We start from the raw sequence: 26,049 nt of genomic DNA, 5'->3' as shown, positions 1-26,049 counted from the left end.
GTAAAACAGATAAGCCCCAAGGTTACAGTTTTTTGCCTTATAGGGCATTAACCAGTTTTATATCCAATCCAGCCATCATATTCAGGCATTCTTTCTCCAATGCCTACGTAATCACTGTTCCTTGAATTCTCCTGAGAGCTAGCTTTTCCATCCTGCTGGCCTCCTCATTAAATCAATCTTTGACCCATGTTCATTCTAGATTTATGAGAATCATGATTTTATTTTTTAAATTATACTGATAACACATACTCATTTATATAGAGATAGAGATAGATATATGTATGCATACATATGTGTGTGCACACACCCACACACACAAACTGTCAGAGAAACAAAATTTCAACAAATTGAGTTGTAAAGATCTCATTTGTTTTTATTAGTGATTCATGAACTGGGCAGCATCCCATCTACAAAACAGAAAGGCGCTCTCTTGCCAAGATAGAGCCACCACACTTCAGCCTGGGCAACAGAGTGAGACCCTGTGTCAAAAAAAAAAAAAAAGAAAAGAAAGAAAGAAAGTTGTTCTGCTGAGCTGAATAGAAGAGATGGGCTTTATAGACAGGAAAAGGCTAAAGAAGGCAGAAACAAAGAACAAAATGTGGATTGGTCATTTAAAGTCACTTTCCTTGTATTGGTTAAAACAGAGAGGACTTCATCACACTAGCTAAAACTGGCCTGTTTTGGAGATTAAGCTATCATCTTCCTCCTGATTTCCTGGAAGGTCAGATCTTACAAGTAAACAATTTAGGTTTCAGTTTAATAAGGTGAAACTTTAGCATGAATGACTCCATTTTGGGTTGGTGTGTTGGGGCCTGGTGCTAGAGTTCAGTCCAAAACACTGGCTTCTCATATATTTTACTTAACAACATGCAAACATACACAATACACAGGGAAACAACTGGGAAGAAACATACGCAAAATATTAGCTTTAGGTAGCTGAGATATGTATATATGTGACCTTTTTCCCTTTTTTTGGGTGGCGGAGTCCCACTCTGTCACCCAGACTGGAGTGCGGTGGTGTGATCTTGACTCATTACAACCTCCACCTCCTGGGTTCAAGGGATTCTCCTGCCTCAGCTTCCTGAGTAGCTGGGATTACAGGCACCTGCCATCATGTCCAACAAATTGTTGTATTTTTAGTAAAGATGGGATTTTACCACGTTGGCCAGGCTGGTTTTGAACTCCTGACCTCAAGTGACCTCAACTGCTGACCCACCTTGGCCTCCCAAAGTGCTGGGATCACAGGTGTGAGCCATTGCACCAGCCTTATGTGTGACTTTTATAATCAGAGAAAGTGATAAACATTATTATTTAAATGCAGAAACAAGTACACCCCCTTCTAAGATGCCCTAAAGTAACAGGTAATGCAAACTGCCTGCTTACCCCACCAGGCACTTCCTAAGCATGTATGTGTGCTGTAGATTATCACATTAGGACCTCACCACCACACTGTGAGAAAGGTACTGTTACTATCCCCATTCTACAAGCACAAGCAGTTAGCTGAAGATCACAGATCCACGCAGTAAGAGCCAGCATCTGAACCCCAGGCAGCCTGGCCCCGGAGCCTGTCTGCCTCCCAAGTAGAAAAGGAAGAAATGAAATCTGCCAGGCTGCCAGGGTCAGGCTTGGAGAAGACTGTGTTCTCCACCCACTCCCAGAACACAAAGTGTGCGGGGAGCCAAGCACAAGCCTCGCCAGCCTTGAATTGAATTCACATGTGTTTCTTCCACGCTCACTGGCAGGCACCAGGTCTTCTCCGTTCCTGAACCTCCCATCAGTCAGGGACGGCTGGACACACCATGGGTGATCTCTACCTGCTCTGATAGCATTGCCCATTTATGTGCCCTAAAAATCGTCCTCTAATTAATAGCTCGCTCCTTCTCTGTCTTTGGCCACACTAAATAATCGGTTTATTACTTCCATAATAAAGCAAAGGGCAGTCTGCTTTCAGCAAAGAAATGGTTCAGTGTGTTGGAAAGGGCACCAGCCTAGGAACCCTAGAGGATGAGGGCACTGTCTGTAAGTCACTGTGTGACCTTGGCCAAGTCACCGAACCTCACTGAGTCACTTCACCTTGCCCTTAAACATCCAATATCCCAGATGTCTTGCAAGCATCCATCTTTCTTTCGCTGCTCCTCATCCTAGCTGGGATGTTTCACATGCAGCCAGTGTAGAGCCCACTCCAGGGACCTCGCCTATTGATTCTCACTAAAGCTCTTCATGTAGCTGGTCACTGCTGGCTAAATCCGTATGGAAATTAGGTTTTGAAGGAAGAAGGCCACGTGGTCTAGAACACCAAATTGATGTGGGGGCTGCAAAAGGGGGGATGTGGGAAGTGGAGAGAGACACCGCATTCAAATAGGACTCTTAAGATCGCCTACAAACCGTCTCATATGGGGATTCACTCTGGTCACAATTTTTATTCATTTATTTCATCAAATACATTTTCCTGGGTCTCCAAACACCTGCAGACTCAGGCAGGATTATTTGGGTAAATACAGTGTTTCAAAAGCTTCCAAATAAAAAGCCCCATTTTCCTAGCTTTAACAATAAATATCCATCCAGCCTTTATCTATGACTATGAGGAAGGTAGGAGAGAGAATAATTCAGAAACATCAGCTGCTAAGTGTCAATATTGAAAGACACATCTCTAGGTGATTAATTAAGATCAATAGCCAAAAGAAACACAGGAAAGCTCTCTTATAAAAAAGGAAAATGATGCTGCTAATGAAAATAATTCTAACCGAGTGCCTGCTTCAGATTCCTGGGTGAGTTACTGCCCCTTTCTGGGCCTCAGTTTCATCATCTGTCACCTGATGGCCTGTGGTTTTCAAAATGGGTTCCCCAGGGATTCCCTAGGAGATAACAAAGTGAGGAGGTGAGTTGGGGAGGGTGGAGCAGCCCCCATGCCTGCTTCAACAGGGCAAGGCCATTTTGAGCAATTTCACATTTGAAAGTTCCATGTGGGCTGGGCGCAGTGGCTCACGCCTGTAATCCCAGCACTTTGGGAGACCGAGGCAGGCGGATCACAAGGTCAGGAGTTCAAGACCAGCCTGGCCAAGATGGTGAAACCCCGTCTCTACTAAAAATACAAAAAAAAAAAAAATAGCCGGGTGTGGTGATGGGTGCCTGTAATCCCAGCCACTCGAGAGGCTGAGGCAGAGAATTGCTTGACCCAGGAGGCGGAGGTTGCAGTGAGCCGAGATTGCGCCACTGCACTCCAGTCTGGGCGATAGAGCAAGACTCATCTCAAAAAAAAAAAGAAAGTTTCACGTGGAACTTTGAGTTCTGTGGCTACAAGTAAAGTTGAATACCACTGCACAAAATTATCCCTCATTCATTCCACTTTAGTGCTTGAAATGCAGTCCCCAAGACACTCCGGTGGCCAAATGGGTTTTATACAAAGGCATCATGATGACCTATGTGCAATGTCACTTGGGAATGAATTATTCTAACTCCAGGGTGGGGCCCTCTATGCCAGGTAGCAAGCCCACATGCCTAGCAAAAAAGTTTGCCAAGGCGAATCCAAAAACCACGAAAAGAGCTGACATATGGAAGCACTCACATTGTCCCAGGCACTTTACCTCCCTCATGCCTCACCGTAATCTTGAGCAACAGGTTTTAGTTTTCTCTCCATTTTGTAAATGGGGCACCTGAGCATCAGAGGATAAGAGACTCACTCAAGGCTCCTAACAAATTAATAGCAGAGCAAGATTAAAACTCAAGCCTCTCATCTTGAAATCCTGTGTCTTTCCACTCCACCTTGACACAGGGCCACTCAGGACTGCAGGGTTTGGTGGTCACAAGCTTAGCTCAAGAACCAAAGCACCCAGCTGCAGACCCAGCTCTGCCAGACACGCGGTATGATGCCGGGCCAGGTACTTAGCCTCACCATACACCAGTCTTACCATCCCTAAAATGGGAATGGATCCACACTTAACATGTAGGGTTGTTGCAAGGATTCAACAGGGCAGTACACAGGAGGTGGTATGCTCTCGATGCATTCTAGCTCTCTGTCCCTGGAAATGGGTGGGGAGGAGGGACACACACCAAAAGGAAGTGGATCCTTCTAGTGGATGTGGTGCAGGAAACACAAAATCTTTGTCTTGATTTCCGCTGCCCCCCACCCCCCATTCACAGTGGCAACCTGACTGCTGCCTCTGTTTCCCTAAGTCATCTCTGCTGGTGCAGGAGGAGGAAATGAGAAGAATAAACGTGAGTGCGGCACCATGACACCGTGGCTTCTCTAAAGTGAAGAGTGAATCACCGTCTTGAACTTTGCATTTTCTCCCGACCTTGTGTCAGTTTCTAGCTTGAAATCAAGCAATGTCTCTTCAGTACCAGGAAAAGGCTAAAATACTGATATAATTCCAGGTTGGCACACGGTCTGCCTAATAAGATCCAGTCCACTCACTGGCAGAGTCATGGAATTTAAGATGTAGAAAGAACCTTATCTCAGATCATCTGAAATACTGCAGAAGAAGGTGTTGATCTTTTTTCTTTTTTCTTTCGAGAAAGGGTGTCACTCTGTCACCCAGGCTGGAGTGCAGTGGTGCAATCTGGACTCATTGCAACCTCCACCTCCAGGGTTCGGGCAATTCTTGGGCCTCAGCCTCCCAAGTAGCTGGGATTACAGGCATGCCCAGCTAATTTCTGTATTTTTATTAAGGTGGTGTTTCACCAGGTTGGCCAGGCTGGCCTTGAACTTCTGGCCTCAAGTGATCTGCCTGCCTTGGCCTCTCAAAGTACTGAGATTACAGGTGTGAGCCACCATGCCCGGCCAGAAAATGATGATCTCTCTAAACATAAACAAGTAGTTTGTCTGTTTTGAGAGGAAGGAAACCAGGGCCCAGAGAGGCTGAGTGACTTGGCCCATATCACACAGCCATAGAGCTGGCTAGTAAGAGACAGAGGGAGAACCGAGTCTTCTGACCCTGCAGCTCTGCTGTGGGTGAGGGAGAGAACTAGGGGGATGAGAGAGAGGGAGAGAAGTTTCAGTGTGAGAATGACCATGCATACATGTTTGTGTGTGTGTGTAGTGGAAACAGTGTGAGCCTTTGAGGTAGAAGGAAAAGCATTTGGGCCACTGGAAGTTCCACCTGCACTCTGAGTGTGGAAAGATGAGAGTGAGCAAGTGTGAAGGTAGCCTGTGAGTGTGCACGAGGAGATGAGTGCAGGAGTGAGGAAATCTGAGTGCTGAGAGGGAGAGGTGGGGGAGAGGAGAAACATTTGGGTCATTCTCAAATTCCCACAGTAGAATAAACCAAAACAGATTGTTCTGAGACACAGGCCATTTCAAACCACATCCTTTATACCAAAGTCAACCCAAATGGCTTCCCCTGATGCTGCCTCGTAACCAGTCACAACGGCAACAGTCATATTCGCGATCATATTTAAGATTCCTGAGCAGCAATGAGGCTCAGTACAAATAGTCCCTCCTTGTAGCAGCCCTAAGAGGCTGCTACGATTCACACCCATTTTCCAGATAAGGCTACTGAGTCTTAGAAGAGGGAAGTCCCTTGGTCCCCACATCTCCCTGCCCAAGGGATATCTGGGATTTAAAAAAGCTGAGAAGGCAGCCGAGATTAAAGCAGCGAGCTCCTTGCTGAAGTTCTGTGCCCCAGAGAGCTGTCTCTTTTAGGCAGGGCTGCTCTTGGCTGCTGCAAGCAGGATGGAGAAAAGACGCCAGGGAGCTGGCATGTTCCTAGTTGCCGGTTGCCCCACAAGGCAAAGCAGATGCTCGCCTGTGGGATAGCCTGGCGCTGTGGCCAGCAGAATCAGCTGCTGGGAGCTACAGCCACCACCTCGCCTGGGCCTCTAGCCCTGACCAGTCAGAGAAAGGCCTCGTTCTTCAATGCCAGCTGGCTGGGGACACAGGGCTGGGCCAGGGAGGAGGGAACTGCCAGGGCCCCAAGAATGGGTTTCCCACATCTCACCCTGACATGAGCAACAGGAAAGCTGGGTGCAGGTGACTCCTCCCCAAGAACTGAGTCTCCCTTCCTGACAGGCACAAGGGGTAGCACCAGGCAGGCAGTGGGGAAAGTGGGCAAATGAAGCTCTGCTGGGCGTCTCTGCTGCCCAGGCACAGTGTGCATTTTCTAATCATAATCTTGCCCTAACCCCAAAACAATTATTTTTTGAGAGAGGGTCTTATTCTGTTGCCCAGGCTGGAGTGCAGTACAATCAGAGCTCACTGCAGCCTCTAACTCCTCAGTTCAAGCAATCCTCTTGCCTCAGCCTCCCAAGTAGCTGGGACAACAGGCATGCACCACCACCTGCAGCTCATTTTTGTTGTTTTTATTTTTTGTAGAGACAGGGCCCCCGATGTTGCCCAGGATGCTCTTGAACTCCTGGCCTCAAACATTCCTTCCGCCTTACCCCTCAAAGTGTTAGGATTACAGGCATGAGCAGCTGCTTCTGGCCAAAACAATATTTTGGTGTGGGGTACTACTCTCCTTGCTTTACAAGTGGGTAAACTGAGGCTCAGAGAGGCTGAATAACTCACCCCAAATCACCAAGATAGTAAGTTTAGGTGGAGTCAGGATTGAACCCCAGTATGACCAGGAGACGTCTGTTCCCTTCTAACTCACCCAACATTCATCTGCAAAGACTCCCTGACAGAGGCTGGGAGTCCCAGAGAGAAGCATTTAGTCTTGGGTCTCACACTCAAATCCCAGCAGGAACTCCGAACCAAAACAGAAGACAGCAACATGCCCCACCCACGTGGGGCGGCTGCTGCTTACCCCCACCCCACATTTGCCACCAGACCATGCCACGCGTCAAGGAAACCCGAAATCTGGGGTTTTATGCACCTTCTCTCACTCTTTCAACTGATTAGAATCAGCTTAGCTGTTTTTTGTTTTATTAATAGAATTTTTTTCATCGAAGTATAACAGAGAGGGAAGAGTACACAGATCTGAAGTGTACTGCTCAACGAACATTCACAAACTGAGCCTACCTATGTTACCACCAGCCAGGATGAGAGGATGAACACACCAGCACCCAGAAGCCCCTCGTGCCCCTCCTGGACACCCCCCAACTCATGCTCAAAGGGCATCACTGTTGTGACTTTGACTCCCATAGATTCTCTTGCTGACTTTGAACTTTATATAAGTAGAATCATACATGCCATCATTTTGTATCCTTGGCCTGTGCACTTCATTTATTTTAGCTACTGCTCAGACCATCTTCTCCGTGAGCTCATTGGAGCCTCAGGGCTCCAGTGCAGTACAATGAGGAAAACCCTACTCTCTACTGATGAGTGAATTGGAGCCTGAGTAGGTTGTCAGTGGTTTATTTACTGTTTCTCCACCAGGATGAAATTATATTAAAATCACTTGAATGGCCTCTTCAAAATACACATGCTCAGCAATGCACTAGCTCAACTCTACAGTACCAACCAGACTTCCTGAAGAAGAAAGATGCCCATGCATGATTATTTTATGATTATTTTGAAATTCAGCCCCATATTGGACCCTCATCTTAGGTCATAGAGCAACAAAGCCAGTGACAGGGCATTCAAGTGCCCCAGTCCCTACGCTCTATACCCAGCACCCCAAAGATCCCCCCATTTATTCCCCATCTATTGTTCGCTAGCACTCCACCCTCCTCCAACCATGACAGACATCAATAATTGATCTTGGCACTCCCTCCTGCTGAGCCTGGGTAAAACAGGCTCATCCACCCTTCAGCTGCACTCAGACAGGCCCTACCAATCGATCAGCATTGGCGTTTGAGATGAAAAGTGTCTGCCATCCAGGTACTACCACACCATGCTACCCCTGCTCTTTGGAGTAGCAGTACCAAAGGTACTTAAGAAAGTACCCTTGCTACTTTCTTAAGCAGCCCAGCCTTCTCATACCCAGGGTGACTATAAGAGAAGCAGGGAAAGAACTAAATCCACACCTGACCCCATTATTCGGCTTATTTGATTCTATTTCCCATGCCACCCCTGCAAAGCTAGCTGTGAAGATAATTTATCCCAACCCTGGCTTGTTTTTGTTTGTGTGTTAGGTTTTGGTTTTTTGCCCTGGTTTTTACAGATGGTAAACAGGCCCAGAGACGAGTACTGCCTTGTCCAAGGTCATGTAATGAGGCTGGGTCGAAGCTGGAACTTGAATCTACACCCCCATTTCTAAGCCAGAGCTCTCTCCTCCGACTCCATGGAGTTTCTTGCAACCAATTAGGAACCACTGGGAAGGCCAGAAACATGATGGTAACCTCATTCATCTCAAACCAATCACATCTGTTTCACTTCTTCCCGGCTAAGCAGTAAACAGGGGAGACAGCACCCAGGCTGAGACAAGACTGCAGCCCAGAGCAGACGTTCCCCTGTTGATCTCTGGGCTAGAAGAAAGAGGTTTTCTCGAATGCAACTGAGATTAGTGATCTGACATCCCTGAAAACTGGCCTTTTCTGAAGCGATAATACACACAAACCCAGGGAGGAGGCCCCACTCTGGAGGTGTTTCCAGCAGCAGCCCAGGAGGCTACTGTTGTCTCACAGCTTTCTGTCTTTATTAACATTTGCAGAAAAACAGTGCATTTTGCTGCAAAGGAAAACCAAGCAATCTCATTTTCTCCCCTCAACCAGGCCAGATGGCTCCTTCTCGCTCTTTTCCCCTCACTCATACTGAAAATTGAAAAAATAATAACTAAAATAAAATATCTAAAAATTCCCTAACATCTGCAAATCTGCCTTTTTGAGGCCATTTTCAGCAAAATGTACCCCAAACCGGGTACTTGGGTGGTGTTACAACAGCAGTTCCTCCATCAGGAGCAGTTTTATCTTCATCTCTGAATTCTTTTCCTTCTACAGAGCTCTGGGCCCGAGGAAGGCACCTGGCATGCCCGTTCACAACCAGGAAGTAAGGCAGGACTCCAGCAACTGCAGAAACTTTCGAAAGGGCTGCAGGCTTTGGGAGTCTGCCTGTTGCTCTCAGAGGTGGCAGAATAGGGCTGATGGGAAATGACCCAAGGGCAACTCGAAAACTGGGGATTTCCGAGCCCTGAGCACACATCTTCCCACGAGGCCTCAAACTTCCAAGGACTCGGCTGTTTCTGCAGAAGCCCCACCAGCACCGCGCTCGGCTTCTCCCCAACCACTTGCCTGCTGTTTTCCCATGTCACATGGAAGGACAAGGACGCACCAAGATGTAACCAGCCCGAGGTCACACAAACCAGAGAGAGACAGGACTGGAATGCGTCCACAATGTCCTGACCTCAGGCCTCGGCTCTAACCACTGCACCCCACGGCTCTATTGCCCACTGAACTGGCAGAAGTGCTTGATCTAATCCTGCTGCGCCTCACCCCAAAGACACTGTTACCCTCTGCCTTTCATGTCACACTTTTCCTGATGCAAACCTTGGTGATGGCTTAAGGTACAAGTTCAGGGCCTGACAGAACCCACCCGAGTGCACGTGCATGTACCCAGACGCATCATTGGCTACTGAGTTTTTAGGGGGAAGTGCTGCCTTTGTTGACAGCTTCCCCTGACCAACTGGAGAGGCAGGCAGGGAGAGGCGGCTCAGGAAAATGGTCTGCCAGCCCCCGTGGAGGACTCTTGGAAGGATGTTTCCTCAGAAGCCTCCATGTACTGAAGTGCAATTCAGTCCCGGGGAATCAGGCAGCATCAGGAGTGTGAGAGCAGATGCCAGGCCCCCCATGAAGCCATCCCTCTGCAGATCCAAGACAAGGAGGGCCCAGCCTGTGGGTCCATCATGTCCTCAGCCAAGGCCCCAGCCAGGGCCCATAAGAAAGGGTCTCTGTCAATGGGAGAGTGGATGGCAGGAAAGGATGAGGAGTTGGGTGCTGGAGAGGCCATCTCCTTCCACCCTCTTGCTCTCTTCGTATTAGCGGTACCAAGCCTCAGTCACCATGCCAGGGGCAGGGGCTCCTCCAAGCGAGACCAGGGGAGCAGAAACACTCTGTGTCCTTGATTGGCCTCAGAGAGGGACAGAGCAGGCCTGAGACAAGGAAGAAGCTTGAGACACGAGAAGTGAACAAGAGGAGTCTGAGTCAGGGACCCGGGAGAGCTCCTACGGCAAGTATGGCTGAGCAGTTTCTAAGACAGACCAGTCCACTGTGCACTGCTGGGCTGGATGACATGTCACTACTCTCTGGATGGACGACCCTCAGCTTCAAACCTTCACTAAAAGTCTAGTGCACACAATGGAAGGAAGGGAGGGAGGGAAGGAAGGAAGGAAGGAGAAGGGAGGGAGGGAGGGGAGGGAGGGAGGAGTGAGGAAGGTGAATGGAAGGGAGGGGCGGGAAGGGATGAAGGGGAGGGAGGGAGGGAGGAAGGAAGGCAAAGAGGGAGGGAAAATTCTTTAGGAGAAAGAAAGAAGGAAGGAAAAAAGGGAGAAAGGAAGGAGGGAGGGAGGGAGGAAGGAAGAAAGGAAGGAAAGAAGGAAGGAAGGAAGGGAAGGAGGGTAGCAGGGAAGCAGGCTACTCCAAGCAACACCAAGGACCCTTTCTGCATTCCACATACCACCCAGGCAAATATTTCCATACAAGGGAAAAGGCCAGGCCTTGCTATGCTTCCGACAAATATTTCCTGTTTCCCATATACCCCTCCACCTGCTGGGTGATCTACCCGATTCCATAACTGCAGCACCTCAGGTCTCCATTCTGTAAAATGGAGATAAAAATCCCACTCCGATTGGCTTGCTGGGCATCGAATGAGCTATAACGTATATGGGTCTCGTGTGTACATGGAAAAATTCTGCTGTTTCTGGAGAGGAAAAGGAAGAAAAGGGAAGGGAGTAGAGAGCAGAGAGAGGAGAGGGAAGGAGAAGGGTGCAGGGGGGAGGGGAAGGGGCCAACCTGGCAGGTCGCTCCCATGCCCAGCACCACGCTAGGCACTTGATCTTGTTCTTGCTGTCCCTTTTTTTCTAGATGAGGAAACTAAGGTTCAGAAGGAATAAATAACTTGCCAAAGGTCATGTGGCTGGTAGGGGCCAACTCAGGATTTGAACCCAGATCCATGGGACTCCAAAACTATTCGCTTCTCTTGCTCACAGCACCCATTCAAATGCCAGGAGGACTCTACAGCTGCCTTTAGAACTTCCTTCTAGCAGCGCATTTCATGTTAATCCCATATGTCTCACCAGCAGACACGTGCCAACTCATACACACAACTTTAACTATATTATCATCATCATTATTATTTTTTCCAAAAAGATTCTATCAGTAAGGTCATTTTTCTTTACACACACACACACATACTCACACACGTCTCAGACAGGTTTGAATAGACCTTTGTAAGTGGTTAGACTACGAACAAAAATTGCCCATTATTTAAATTCGATTACATAGCAACCACCTTTTTAAAAGAATATTTGTATTTGAGCTCATTGTGCAGCAAATCTTCAGACACTTTCTTTCATTAAACTGCTTTGAGAAGGAGAAATTATCAAATGAAAGGGAGGGATTGTTATGCATATCATCCCAGCTCTTCAAAAGAATGCCACGGATTGTCCTCTTCGGCTCTTAATTTATTTAAACAGCATCCCCACTTCCATCAACAACCACGCCTTGGCTTCCTGAGAGCTTTTCTCCAGGGGACACAAGGCTCCGAGGTCATGTTCCCCGTTTGAGACTCTCAGGGGAGACCCAGAGGCTCTGGAGCTAAAAGGAGAACAAGCAGCCCCACTCCCGTGATGCGGATGAGAGACGAGAAATCCAGAGGGATGGCAAAACCCCGTCTCTACTAAAAATACAAAAAAATTAGCCGGGTGTGGTGGTGCATGTCTGTAGTCCCAGTTACTCAGGAGACTGGGACAGGAGAATCCCTTGAACCTAGAAGGCAGAAGTTGCAGTTAGACGAGATCGCGACACTGCACTCCAGCCTGGGCCACGGAGCGGGACTCTGTCTCAAAAAACAAGTCCGGAGGGAAGATAAGAGTTTGTTAGAACCAAACCAAGACTGGACTTAAAGCTCAGGCTTTCTGGACTCGCAGTCCAGTGCTCCCTCCATCACTCCATTTGAGGAACAGTGGAAGACAGAAATTCACAGGCTAGGGTGGGGCTGTGGGGCAGCTCCCGTAACTCTTTGCTAATACTCCGCAGGTGTTCCTGTCCTGCTGTGGGCCCACAGCCTCTGTGGTCGGCCACTACATTCCCATCAGTTTCTAGGTGCAGAGTCCCCTGGGGAAAGCTCCCACCTGTGGCCCAGTCCCAGCCCCTCAGCAGCGCCAGATGCCCCACACTCCTGGCTGGCCCTGCCCTCTCACAGGACACACAGGTGGCAGCTGTTCCCCTTGGTTCTACAGCCTGCTTTCCCAGCAAGAAGGCTCTGGAAAGGAAAATAAAACAACAAAAAGCCCTTTGATCTGCCAACTGACACCTCATCGCACACTGGAGGAAGGTAGAGATGCCCTGTCCTGACCCACAGGTCTCCCGGTCACACATCCTCCCCAAAGGGTCCCAAGGGCTCTTTCCCAAACCCCACCTAGCCCAGGCCCCTGCACCCCACGAGATGAAAAGGCCAAGATGATATTTGCGGGGACCAAGCAGGGATAGGCAAGGGGCAGGAAGAGATCAGAGAGGGCCAGGCAACCATGACAAAGAGAATAGGCCATTGACCTGGTGGCCACCCTACCATAGGTGTCTCTGCTTGGTGGGGCAACAGGAAAGGGGTGTGCATGAGACAAGCAGCTCAATCCACCAGTCGGGAATGACTGCATCATGGCAGGCCATGCAGTGGCATGCCAGGCATTCATCCCAACAGGACGGACCTCTCCCATGTCCCATGGTCTACCCAGGAGAACCTCCATGGCTTTGGTGAATAGCTGTTCCCTCCGGTTCCTCCAACCTCAAGCACCCACTTCAATCTCTTGGCCTGAAGGCAGGCTGGAAACCCCAAAGAGCAGCCCAGGGCTTTCTCTGGGCACAGAGACCAGTGTAAGACTGAGAGTGACCTTCCATTGAATATGCTTTTGTTCTATTTCCACATTCTCTTGCTGTTACTCTTTATTTTTTCCTAAGTCTTTCACCAGGAAGACATGATTATTTTCTTTTCTTTTTGAGACAGAGTCTCGCCTGGCTCTGTGGCCCAGGCTGGAATGCACTGGCACAATTTCAGCTCACTACAACCTCTGCCTCTCGGGTTCAAGTGATTCTCCTGCCTCACCCTCCTGAGTAGCTGGAATTACAGGCACCCGCCACCATGCCCAGCTAATTGTTTGTATTTTTAGTAGAGATGGGGGTTCCATTATGTTGGCCAGGCCGGTCTCAAACTCCTAACCTCAAGTGATCTGCCCGCCTCAGCCTCCCAAAGTGCTGGGATTAACAGGCATGAGCCACCGTGCCCAACCAGACATGATTATTTTCAAAGAGCAGATAACTCCTGGAAAAAAAAAAAAAAAAAAAGATATGGAAAGAGGGAAACCCTGGAATCAAGAAACCTCCCTCACTTCCTGGGATCTCTGACTACTATCCCACCCCGTTGCGGCCTCCACCTCCCTCACAGCCTAGATGCAGAAGTAAAGGCCCCCATTCCCTCGTAGTTTTGGCGGCTGCCACCAAACGAGGGATTCAAGGCTGGGTGGGAGCAAAGGACCAGGAGATAAGTCACAAAGACCCCTGGATCCTGATTTCCTCCCCACTCTGCTGTTAAGAAACAAACCAGCTCCAAAAGGGAAGACTGTGGGGATCCACAGAGGAGCAGAGCCAGGAAACAGACCATCTGGTGGTGGAGTGCAGGCTCCAGGTTCAGACTACCTGGGTTTTACACTCCCATACTTGTTTAGCACTATGTGACCTTGGGCAAGTGACTTAACCTCTCTGTGCCCTGGTTTTCTCAACCATAAAATGGGGATAGAGTACTGAATTAGACGATATTAGCAGCTGAATTGTGCTCCCTGCACACTCATATTTAAGCCCTAACCCCTAGCACTTTGGAATGTGAGTGTTTTCGTAATTAAGTTAAAATGAGGCCTTAAGGATCCTAATCCAATCTGACTGGTATTCTTAGAAGAGGAGCTCTGGGCACACAGGAGACACCAGGGAAAGGCTGTGTGAGGACAGAGAGAAAGTGGCCATCCGCAAGCCAAGGAGACAGACGTCAGAAGAAACCAAACCTACCAACACCATGGTCATGGACTTCCAGCCTCCAAAACTGGAAAAACAAATATTACATGAATTAATTTATGTAATCCTCACAACTCATAAGTTAGCTGTTATATTTAGTCCCATTTTATGATGGGAAAATGAGGCACAGAGAGGTTGAGGAGCTTGTCCAAGGGTGCAGAGCAGGTACGTGATAAAGCTGGGGCTCAAGTCCGGTGGGCTCCAGCGTTCCCACTGTAAAAAACTCTTCTATTGGTGGATGAGATCTGATTTGTGAGGGCCTGGCACCCTGCAAGTAATCAATACATATTAGCTGTGATCATCAACAAGCGAAAGAACACGGAGGATTACCAGTAGCCACCAGAACAACCTAAAAAAGACTGGCTTGCAGAGGAGAAAATGGAGAGAAGACGAGAGAATTTCTCAGGCACCTTCTGAGACACTGCCAGGTGCCTGGGATACAGGGATGAACAGACAGGCACCGCCCCTGCCTTCCTGGGCTTACACCAAAGTGGAGGAAATAGATGTTAGGAAAAAAAAATTACACAGAGAAGTCAACAATCATCCAAGAGTGACAAAATACCACCAAGGAGAGGACTGTGGAGCCATCTGAGCCTACAGATGGGGAATTTGGCCCATTAGGAAGTCAAGGAGGACTTCCTGGAGGAAGTAATGCAGGGGCTGGGATCCAAAGGATGAGGAGGCGTCAGGTAACTAAAGAGGAAGGAAAAACAGTCCAGGGGAGGAAGGTCACAAAGACTTGTCCATGAAGGTAGGGGCAAGAGAAGAAAACAAACGGCAGATGGGCTGGAGAAGACGGAGTGAGACTTGGCTGGGGAGGGGGCAGAGGCCACATGAAAGCCTTTTGAACACAACCGAGAATCCATCGAAGGGTTTTAAGCAAGGCGGCTAACATGACCACATTACACAGCAGATGTTTTCCTAACAAAGTGTGTAAGCTGAACTTCCGTCAATGGAATTTATTTTTAAGACAGAAGGAAGCAGTGGGAAACTTTGAGTTAACTTGACTATAGATTGAATGAAGACTTTCGAATCCAGCTGGCATTTTCATAGATCGGGCTCCCTAAAATGAGGTACGCCTATTGATTTACCACACTGGAGAAGGGCGGGCCTCTCTGGTGTGCTGGAGACGTCGGGGAGTGCCTCTGGTGGCTGTGTCATGGGAGAAACCCCACATTCTGAATGTGATCTTCCCACTCAGCCACCACGACCTGCTTCCTGCGGTGACCACAATCTTCCCAGCCCCGCTTCTCAGCTTCTCCTCATCCTCCAACCCAACTTGTCCTTTGCATCCATGAGGTGGCCCTTCTGTCCTGGATGCCCTGAGCATTTTCATGGCATTCTATGGCTCCCTTTGGGCTTTGGTGCTATGGCCTCCCCATGACCCCACATAAGAGGGGCTTAGGGGCAGAGGCTTTGGTACATAGCAAGGAGGGATGGAATCCCAAAGAAGCTATAGCTAAGGATCTACTCATTCAATCATTTATTTCCTCATTCATTCAGCATATGAGCATCGGTTCAACCCCAGGGACTGAGCTCCACACTGCAGGCTCCGTGGAAAACCAAACAGAAACATCTCCGCCCTCACTCTATGGAGGAAAACAGATGACAAATAAAATATTTAAAGTAATCCTAACATTCACTGAATACTTTTCATGTACCACATTCCATCCCAAGAGATATATTTATGCATTTTAATCAACCCCGATGAGTTAAAACGGAGTCAGAGAGAATTTAAGTGATTTGTCAAAGATCAAACAAAGGTCATAGTGTGAGGCTGACCTGGTGTTTGAACCCAGGCGCTGTGTTCAGAATGTGTCCTAACCCTCCACAGCAGGTTGCCTCCCCTGTTTCCTTGCACCCAGATGAGGCTGCATATCAGAGTCCTCTAGCCTCCACAGCTGAACCCCCAAACCCTCCCTGCCCCGAGGGAAGGGCTCTGGAGCTGAGAGTCATCTACTGAGCCTCCCAGGGACCCTCCCTATTCAAATGCCCAGATACTTTCCTGGGGAGAGAAGCCCAAATTGCAAAAGCCACCATGACTTCTGGTGCTAAAATGGAACCCAGGAAAATTATCAAGCAAGAAAAATTCATCTCATCTGATATTCTCAACTTGCGAGGAGATGGAGCTGGCAGGCAACTCCAGAAAGGCGAGTTGAAAGAATGCAAATGGTGCCTTTCATTCAGTCAACTCAAACAATTATTTCTAGAAAACATTCTAGCTCCAACTGGTTGTAATTTCTATACGCTGATGTTTCCGGGGAGACATCCCATCTAGGGAGCAAAGACGGATAACACAACTGGCAAACACTTAGCTGTGGACTGAGTGTGTTTTGACACAGACATTCACCTCCTTTGATGCTCAGGACTAGGCCACGAGGTAGGTATGCAAACCTACTGTAACGGTAAGAGGAATGAAATGTACAGAGAGTAATTTACCAGTCACTTACTAGTTGTATATAGGTGTATGAACCTGGGCAAATTACGTAACCTCTCTGCGCTGACTTCCTTGACTGTAAATAGAGCAATAATACTACCACCTCTATGGGTTGATCTGTGTACCCCAAAAAGATATGTTGACAGCCTACCTCCTGGCTGTCAGGAACTTCGCAGATGTAATCAGGTTAAGAGGAGGTCATTAGGGTGGGCTCTAATCCAACAAGACTGGTGTCCCTATAAGAAGAAGAGAGGCAGACACACAGGAAAAATGTCATGCGATGATGGAGGGAGGCATCTACAAGCCAAAGAACACAGAGGGTTGACAGTAACCACCAGAAGCTAGGAAGAGGCAAAGAGGACCTTTCCCTAGAGCCCTCAGAAACAGCATGTTCCTGCCAACACCTTGACTACAGGCTTTTAGCTTCCAGAACTGTGAGAATAAGTTTCTGTTGTTTTAAGCCACCTAGTTTATGGTGCTGTCACGGCTGCCGCAAGAAACCAATAAGCCATCTCACAGAGCTATGGAGCTGCCTCAGAGCTGCTGCCCCTGCACCACAGAAGCCGAGGAGTGGATGCAGGAGTGAGTGAAGTGTCTGAGGGCCCCAAGGTGCCACAGTCACAGCCATCCCTGGCCTCCGTGCCTGAGTCAGCGTAAATCCAGCTGCAGGGGAAGACTGCACTCTTCAGTGACCCCAGGAACAAGTGTCCACTATGCTCAGGAGAAGAATGCACATCTCAGAATCCTGTCTTGAGAGACCATCCTCTTCCTAACCGCAGGCCCTCCACTCCCCGTGTCCAGCCTGCCCAGCTCTTCCCCACAAGGACCATGCAGGGTGGCGTTTCTGTTTTGACTGGAGAAATGCCTCATTCCCCAAGGGCTAAGACACTAGCCAATGAGAAAGTTCCCCGGGCCTGCCCTGCTGGGGTAGCCCTAAATGTCAGGCAGCAGGTGGCCCAGTGCACTTGGCCCACTAGAGCACGCTGCAATCTGTCCCCCCAGAAGGAGAGGCAGTAACACAGGAGGAGCCTATCTCAGCAACACCTCCAGCCCTGCACCTGCTGTAGGAGTTAGACATGAAAAGTTGGGCCTAAATCCAAGACCCAGGGCTCCAAATTCTTCTCCCATTTCAGATGGAAGCCAACACAAGAGTCCAGCCCAAGGCTGCTGGGAAGGGAAGTGGGTGCCTCTCCATCCAAGGACCAGGAGTCCAAGCACATGTGCCCACTTCTAGCATCTCCCCAGGCACTGTTCCCTTGCCAAGGGCAGCTCTTCCTCTTACTCAAGGGGGAGAGAAGAGGTGCAAACATGACACCTACTATGTGCCAGGCACTTGACTCGCTTTTTAGCTTTCCTGTATTCTTGCCATTTTGCAGAGGAGAAAACTGAGACAGGCTGAGAGAGATGGACAAGTGTTAAATAGAGCAGTCAGGATTTGAACCTAGGTCTGGACATCTTACTGTCCACAGAAAAGCATACCTGGAAAGCCTCCTAGAGCCCCATCTTAGTCCGTGTGTGTTGCTATAAAGGAATATGCAAGGCTGGGTAATTTATAAAGGAAAAGGGTTTGTTTGGCTCATGGTTCTGCAGGTGGTACATGAAGCATGGTGCCAGCATGTGCTTCTGGAGAAGGCCTCCGACTGCTTCCACTCACGGCGGAAGGTGAAGGGGAGCTGGCATGTGCAGAGATCACGTGGTGAGAGCGGAAGCAAGAGAGAGGGCAGGGAGGAGCCAGGCTCTTTAACCATCAGCTCTCCTGGGAACTGACAGCATGAGAACTCACTTGAAGAAGGGCACCAGGCCACTCATGAGGGATCCGCCCCCATGACCCAAACACCCCCCACCTCCAACAGTGGGGATCAAATTTCAACACGAGATTTGGAAGGTCAAACAAACCAAACTATAGCAGGGCCCTCCACTTCCCTGCCCACTCTCACAAGGACACAATGGGTCAGCATGGAGGTACGTAGGTGGATGGGAGCTGCAGGTAGCACCAGGTGTGCCTTGGAGGGATACCCCAAAGCTTGGCTGCACAGCAATTCCCCAAGCAGCCCAAATGTGATGCCCCAATTCTTATGGCTCTCACTATGAATACCTATGACTCTGGCTTGTCTCACCTCATGGCCAGAACTTTCTCCCTTAGTTTCCAGATAGTTCCTGCAACCTCCCCTCCTCACCATCCATAAAATGAATACAGATACTCCACACTATTGAGGAATGGGGGGAGGAGACAGGAGCAGAAGTGGGTTTTGAAACAACCTGGGAGACATGCTGGAAAACGTTCTCAGAGTAGTAAATTTCAGTAAGCCAAAGGAAGTCATGGGAGAACTGGGCTGAAGATCCAGGGCCTGGCTTCTAGTGCCCTTGCCATGCATGGACTCACCTCCCTCTGGTATATTATAGGCACAATATGATCTGCCCAGAAATAATTTCAATATATACAGTCTGTAATCTATAAAGAGCAATGCACATCAGGGATTATTAGGGAAAGGAAGCTTCTATGTGTTAACAACCAACAACATACCAGTCTATACTAGAAGCTTTAAATGCATCATCTCGATTGATCTTAAAGCACTCTACTAAGGTAAATGTAAATGCAGAGACTTAATGCTCATCAAATATCCATGTACTTCCTTACATTCTCAGCCTCCCTGGGGGCTGGTTTGGGGCCAGATGACAGTTCTGACCAAGGTACTGGAGGTGAAGTGATGTGTGTCACGGCCTGGCCAAAGCAGCTGAGTATTAGTGTGGCTCTCCCTTCTCCCTCTTCCCCATCAGCAGTAACTTTGGATGCCTCATGTTTTAGAAGGAGCAGTTACAAAGATGGTGGAGTCATCATCTTTGAAGCCTGGGTCCCTGCATGACCGTGTGGAACAGAGACCCATGTTAGACAAGTAATGTGATCAGGAGTTAATCGTTTTGTTAAGGTACTGAGATTTTAGAGTCATCTGTGGTTGCGTTATTCTGATTTTCACAGATAAGGAAGCCAAGGCCACACAGCCAGTAAATTGCAGAATCAGGATTCAAATTTCAGATCTGTGACTCCAATATGCATCCTCTTTCCATTACAATCTTTTGTTGTTTAATAAGATCACCCCCCCTCTAACCCCTCCATAAACAGCCATGTCCCAAAAAACTCTTACTCATCACTGTCCCCAAGATGCCTGAGTAATCCACGCAGGACAAAAACAGAATCTCATAAGGTGCTCTGAGCCTGGAAGATGATCAAAGGGAGGGAGGAGGGGGCCTGATTCAGTCTAAGAGATATCTTTCCTGGGGCTTTTCGGCTCACAGGAGGTTTCGATACAAGAGGAAATATAATACAGTGGTTTAGCACACAGGATAGAGAATCAGATCAACCTAGGATCAAATCCCAATCCCACCACTTACTCTTCTGAGCCTTCACTCTCTAATCTACAGAATGGGGGCAATATCTAAACCATCCTTGTAGGCGGAGACAGGATGAGGCATTGTCAAGCTCCTGGCGGACAGGCAGCATTCCCCAAGTGTCTGCCCCCATGATAATCATCTCTGGATATCTCAGAGCAGCAGCCTTGCTGGAACAAGATGAGGCAGAGGCCCAGCCTGGCTGGCCTGTCCCCTCTCAAGCTGCTAGAAGAGGCTGCCTTAGCCAGCATGGTCAATAAGGTCCAAAGCTTTAGGCCACAGACCTGGCCCAGCCCACATCCTTGGAACAGACCATGGGCAGAACACAAAAAGGGATTTAGGGCCAGCCAGACATAAAGCAACACAACAGAAGAACCAGATTATTTATCTTAAAGTCGAAAGTGTCTTCTAGGAAGACAGGCTTTTATTTGGGTGACTCTGGGAGAGGCTGATCAGCTTAAACACATTACCTGCACATATGGTTGTCATACCATGGTGAAGGGTGGGAAACAAAGGGTAGAAGGGAAAGGATGGGTGAATGCTAGCTGTTGAAATATCATCCCTCAACTGCCAGGAGCCAGGATATTGTCAGTGACGTCAAAATGGGCTTCTTGCCATGGGGGCGGGGCTACCATAAGCATAGTCACAAGATTCAGGAGCCCCTCAATGAGGCAGAGAAAAGAACCAAAAAAGCAGCTTATTCACCCTTGCCTTCTAACCCAAAGACAGACTTTCTCTCTCTGTTCCTCTCTCTCTCACACACACACACATACACACACACACACACACACACACACACACACACAATCCAGCCCCAGAAAACTAGAAAGGACCAAAGTTAATCAAAGTTAATCCCTCCCATTTTACAATAGTAATAATGATAATCATGACAATGATGGTAATGGTGAACATTTATTGAGCACTTACTACATGCCAGGCATGATGCTAAATGTTTTACTAGTTTCATCTCAAAGACTATCCACAACAATCTGATGGGGTATTACTAGTTCCATTTTACAAATCAGGAAATGGAGGCACCAGGGGTTAAATGGTCTAAGGTCACACAACTGATATGAAGGATAAAGCCGACAGGCAAATCCAGGCAGTCTAACCACCTGCACTGCTGCCTCTAAAGAAATAGAGAAACTGAGGCTCAGCGAGGCGCTGTGACTCACACAAGGCCACATTGCTCCATCTGTAACAGTATCTGGGCTAGAACACAAGTCTCCTAATGCCTGGTTCAGCTACCTTTTTGCTCCATCCTGTTGCCTTTTGTACATACTTGCCCACCACCAGTGAACACGTTTTTGCTCATCTCTAAGTTGTTGAATTCACTAACTAAGGCAGTAGTCTTGGGTGCAGACCAGGGGCAAGGGCTGGATCTTAAGACAACAAGCGCCCAGATGAAAGACCAGCCCTGCCAGCTGCAAACACAGGCTCACCATCTTACTCTCCCACTCTTCACAAAAAGTGTTTCATGATCCACCCCCACGCCCTCAAACGGAGTGCTAATGCAGGTCCAAGATGCCAGCCTGGGTGGCAGGAGGAGCCCAAGCTGGTGCAATGGCTCAACGGCATCAGGTGGTAGAAATGCCTGATCGATGGGCGTCATCTGCTCCGTGGGGCCAGAGCACTGGTTTCCAAGGCTCCCTCCCGTAGCTGGACCCCAGCTGAGCATGAACAAATGTTCCTGATTTTCCCTCTCAATGGCTGATGAAACAGGCCAGAAGAGCAGCCCTCCGGAAAGGGAGAGGTTGTAAAACCTGCAGCCCAGGAACTGAAAGGGCTCTTCCCAAGGAAGAGTGGGGTGCGAGCTTGCAGACTAACATGGGGCTCCCAGCAGGGACTGGTTCTAGACATTCTCCTCTCTACCCAAAACTGCTGGGCACTCTGTCCTTCAGCTCTGATGACAGGAGCTGGTTTCTGAAACTGCTGCATTCATTCAACGCAGGATTTTGCTGTGTACAGGCGGGCAGAGAGAGGCAAGCCAGCCCACAGAGGCGCCTTCCACTGAATGGAAGGCGGAAGGAATGGAGCAGGGCTGCCCAGACCCCTATAAGGTTAGACTCTCCTGCTCTAAGTTGCAAGATGGCTCAGAATCTCCTCAGCCAATATACTCATTTTACAGACTGAGGAAGCAGGTTCAAGAGGGGAAATAACTTGCCCAAGGCCACATGGATGACCCAGAAGAGCTAGACTTCAAATCTGCTATTTTCCTTCTTCCTGGCACCCCCTCCCACAAATCCTTGAATTAATCCTGTATCCCTACCCAGCACCCTGCCCTCCAACGCACCCCTCAGACCATTAAAATCTCATTTTTTAAAGAGCAGAGGGTTCCTTCCTGGACTTAGTCCAAGGTGTCCTAAACCCAATCCCAAGGTATCCTAAACCCAACTAACTTCCGCTTCTAGAAAGTGTCCTGGAGCTTTCAATGATGTGCTACTATTTCAGCCTGGGGTTGGGTAAAAGCACCACAAATACTGGCTGTTTGAATGGGTTTGGGGACAAGGGAGACAAGGAAACAGAGTGCCCAAGACTTGAAATGTTGCTAAATCAGGGATCTTGTAGTTTGCCTGGGAGAAGACTGAGCCCACACAAGATACTTCAAGCCCAAACACAGACTTTAGTAGCCCTTGGGGAGTTTCAATTCCCTCTCCAATTCAGGAGAAGCTGGGTGGGGGTGGGGAGAAGAGGGGAGGGACAGAGCACGGAAAACGCTGGCCTTCTAGGGGCCCCGTGCTCCCAGGCAGGTTCCAAGGCAGGGTTGGTCCAGGCAGGCTTCCCTCCACAGAAAAACAAAAGTCACTAAAAGCAAAACACAACAAAAATACTTCTTTTGTTTTCCAGCCCCCTGGAATGTCTTAAAGACCTATCCAGAGACAGCAGGTTTCTCCACCCTTTCCTTTCTCTCCTCTCTCCTCCTCCTCTTCTATTCAAAATAAAAATCATACTGATCTGTCTTTATGGCAACTTTGTCCTGGAGCATTTCAGTAGCATCCAACAAAAACATGTGGCAGACTACACTGAACAGAGGAACCTCATCTCTTTAAGGGACCCCTATTTCCCCCACTTTTGTAAGGGACATTAAGGACATGGGAGCAGGAGGGGGGCTGCCCAAGGAGCACAGGTTACCAGCCAAGAGAAAGATGAAAACTTCTACCAACCACAATGAGGCCACGGCACATTCTATGACTTGCTCCTTTGCACTCACTTGGGATGAGGGGAGGGGTGAGGGAACTGGAGAGAAAGATGAGGCAATAGTCCCTCCAGTATCCCTTCAATGTGAGCCCCGCACATGACAAAGATGACACTCCTCACAGATGCAAGCAGCCATCGACTTCCCAAGGCACAGACACACAGACTCAACATACAGGGACCCTGAGGCCAGATAACTGGCACCCAGGGCAGATTTCCACCAATAACTGTGAAATGACCAGAAGAATGTGGCCTAGAGACCCCAGACCCAGGGGGTGGGGGTGGGGGCCAGGGCTCTTTGACTGCTGAGAAATTTAACACTTCTGCCTGGACTGCTGAAGTCTTTAAGGCCCCATCCCCCACCGCCCACCCTATGCCTCCCAGTTTACTTGTGCCCAGAGAGAGGATACCCCAAGACCCCCATTCTGCCTTCACCAGACTGGGATTCGGCCAGATCCAGGGGACAAAGGTGCAACTTTTACAAAAAGGGTGCATGCATTTTGGGGTTTGGGTTTCTGCAACTCCAAGAACCGTTAAAAAGTTAATTCCCCAACCCACTCTCTCTGCACCAACTCGCAGCTGTAGTTTCTTACGTCTTTTTCTGGGGGTAAATTTCTTAATCATCCATTTGCCCTGACAGCCTCCCCGACAAAAATCACATCTGACTCCCAGCCTTTCCAGCCCACGGCGCAGTTTATAACTGAACCCTTCGCCTCACCCTCAGTCCCGCTCCCCCGTCTGGCTAGTATAGGGCGGGCTCCTCAGGGCGGGACCCCGCGTAAGTTGGGTGTCTGTGGTCCCTGCGTCCTGGATGTCTGCGCAATTGCCTCACAGGAGCCAGAACGCGCTTCCTGCGGGCGAGGGCCGGAGCAGTGCGCCCCCTGGCGGGAGCCCACTCACCTCACTCCAGCAGGACCCGGAGCCGGCGCGATCCCACCCGAGCCGAGCACCCTCCCAACTGGCTCCCACTGCCCCCTAAATCTGGACGTGCCCGAGCCTCCCACCCACCCAGCACCCCACGGAGTCTCCGCTTCCCCAAACCGCACACACCTAAGGAATAACGGGGCTCCTGGAGGAACGCATGGCGCCTCCGCCCCGCCCCGCTGCCAGGGACCCCAAAGGCAGCCTGCCTTCCGTGCCGCTGCCGGGCCCCACAGCCCTCCCGGCCCTGATCGCCGCTCCCAGTCCCTGGTCCCTCCCTGTCCTCCTACCGAGTGGCGTGGCGCGCAGCCCCTTTCCAGGCGCAGCCCTGGCCGAAACCCCGAACCTTGCAACCACACCTGCCACCCCACGCCGTTCTCCAGAAGCCCCCACTTCCCCACCCGGAGCGTTGGGAGCCCACCGGCTCTGCACCTGTCCTGGGCGCAGCCCCCGGCCCTCGGCGGACTCGTGGCAGGCACGGGGCGAGACCGTCCCCGGGCCCCCCAGCCCCGGCGTGCTAGTTTGAGTGGAACTTGGTTGCTGGGCTTCCCGGGACCGTCCTGGGAACCCTACTCCACCCCACTCCCTGGTCGCGTCCAGCAGCACCCCAAGGGCGGCGCGCGGGGGTCCCCAGGTCCCCGGGGGCGCGGCGGCGGCGTGCGGAGGGCACGGAGGTGCGGGGCCCCATACCTTCCAGCTGCGGCGGCCAGACCCCGCGCCAACTCCCGCCAGCGGCGGTGGGGAAACTTTCCTGGTCGGAGGGGCGCGCTCGCAACTTGCCCGGCGCCGGCTGCCTTCCCGGCGGTGGCGGCGCGTACGGGGAACCGCGGCGCGAGGCTGCGGCGCTCGCTCGGGGCTCCGAGCGGGGACTGGGACCGGAGCCGGGGCTGGGGCTCGGGCGGCCTCGCGCGGCTCCGCGGTGGATCGCTCGGCGCTACGTCCGCCCCGCAGCCTGGAGCCCCGCGACGCCGGCGGCAGCTGCACGCCCGCCAACCCGCCGGCCCCACCTCCGCCGCCGTCCGTCCCTCCCCTCCCTCGCGCTCCCTCCGCCTCCCCAAACCTCCGCCCCTCCCGTCTCCAGCCGCCGCTGCTGCCGAGAACCGCGTCTCCTCCGCGGGCTGCCCCTCGCCTCCCGCCAGCTTCGGCCTCCGCCTCCAGCCCCGCGTCCAGGCCTTGTGTGGGGGTCCCTGGGCCCACCCTCTGCCCATCTCCCCTTCCTCTGCCTCCGACCACCTCCCGCTCTGCTCGCAGGCTCTCGCTGCGTCTGAATTCGGAATACCGTTGCGGGAGTGAGGAGAGGGGCATGCTGGACCGGAAGTGTATTTATTCCAGGGGAACTTTCAGCTGACCCCAGGGCCCAACCGCAGGGCTTGGGGTGAGATCCTCGGTCCCGTCCGGGCTCCTGGGCTTCCCTTTGCCGGGAGAAGTACCTGTTGAAAGCCTGGGGAACACACCCTCCTTTGATTTGCAGATAAGAAAGGGGACTTTCAGCAAGGAGGGGCCTGACCCCAGGTCAGATGCAAATAACTTGATTGCTAGGGGCGCGATCTGTGTCTCCGGCCTCAGGGCTGAGGTTCTTGCGGGGCTGGGGAGCTTATCTTTTCTTCTCTGTACTGCTGCCACAGCAGCACCGGCTCGTTCCAACCCCTGACATGACTTGCCTGAGACTTTTAACCTCGGAGCCTCCTCTAAACAACTACCCGGCCCTGCCGCAGACAAAACGGACAAGCAAGCAGATCAAAGCTGACAGCCCAAGTGAAAGTGCTGATGACAAGGGCTCGGGCCGTCCACTTTCTTCCCTTGGCAACTGTGTTTGGAGTCCCAGCTTGAAGCTTCCACACCCCATCCCCGTGGGCCCCAGGCATTCAAGCACACATCAGCTTTGCAGGAGGCTCCTTGGCCAGCTGATTCTCACTAAGGAGTGAATGATAGGAAGGAACTGACCCTACTCCTGTCTTGTGTGTGGATGTTGGTAGTCAGGCCACTGGGCAGAGTTTGGGGGAAGGGGGGTCTTTTTG

The 26,049-nt window shown here is 50.4% G+C and overlaps 1 protein-coding gene across 4 annotated transcripts in view; it reads right to left on the bottom strand.

The window, feature by feature from the left end:
• TSPAN18 (tetraspanin 18) overlaps positions 1 to 25,042 on the bottom strand; it is a 200,226-nt gene extending 175,184 nt beyond the window's left edge. For 3 of the 4 annotated variants that reach the window (XM_030917946.1, XM_030917945.1, XM_010371029.2), the window contains exon 1: positions 24,722 to 25,042. The gene's annotated coding sequence lies outside the window, so the exon portion shown is untranslated. The remainder of the gene's footprint in view (positions 1 to 24,721) is intronic. The other variant, XM_010371030.2, reaches the window with a different exon arrangement.
• Positions 25,043 to 26,049: the final 1,007 nt, after the last annotated feature.

This window comes from Rhinopithecus roxellana, chromosome 15 (genome assembly GCF_007565055.1).
Source record: "Rhinopithecus roxellana isolate Shanxi Qingling chromosome 15, ASM756505v1, whole genome shotgun sequence".
Lineage (NCBI taxonomy): Eukaryota > Metazoa > Chordata > Mammalia > Primates > Cercopithecidae > Rhinopithecus > Rhinopithecus roxellana.
This window is presented reverse-complemented; position numbering and strand designations above follow the sequence as displayed.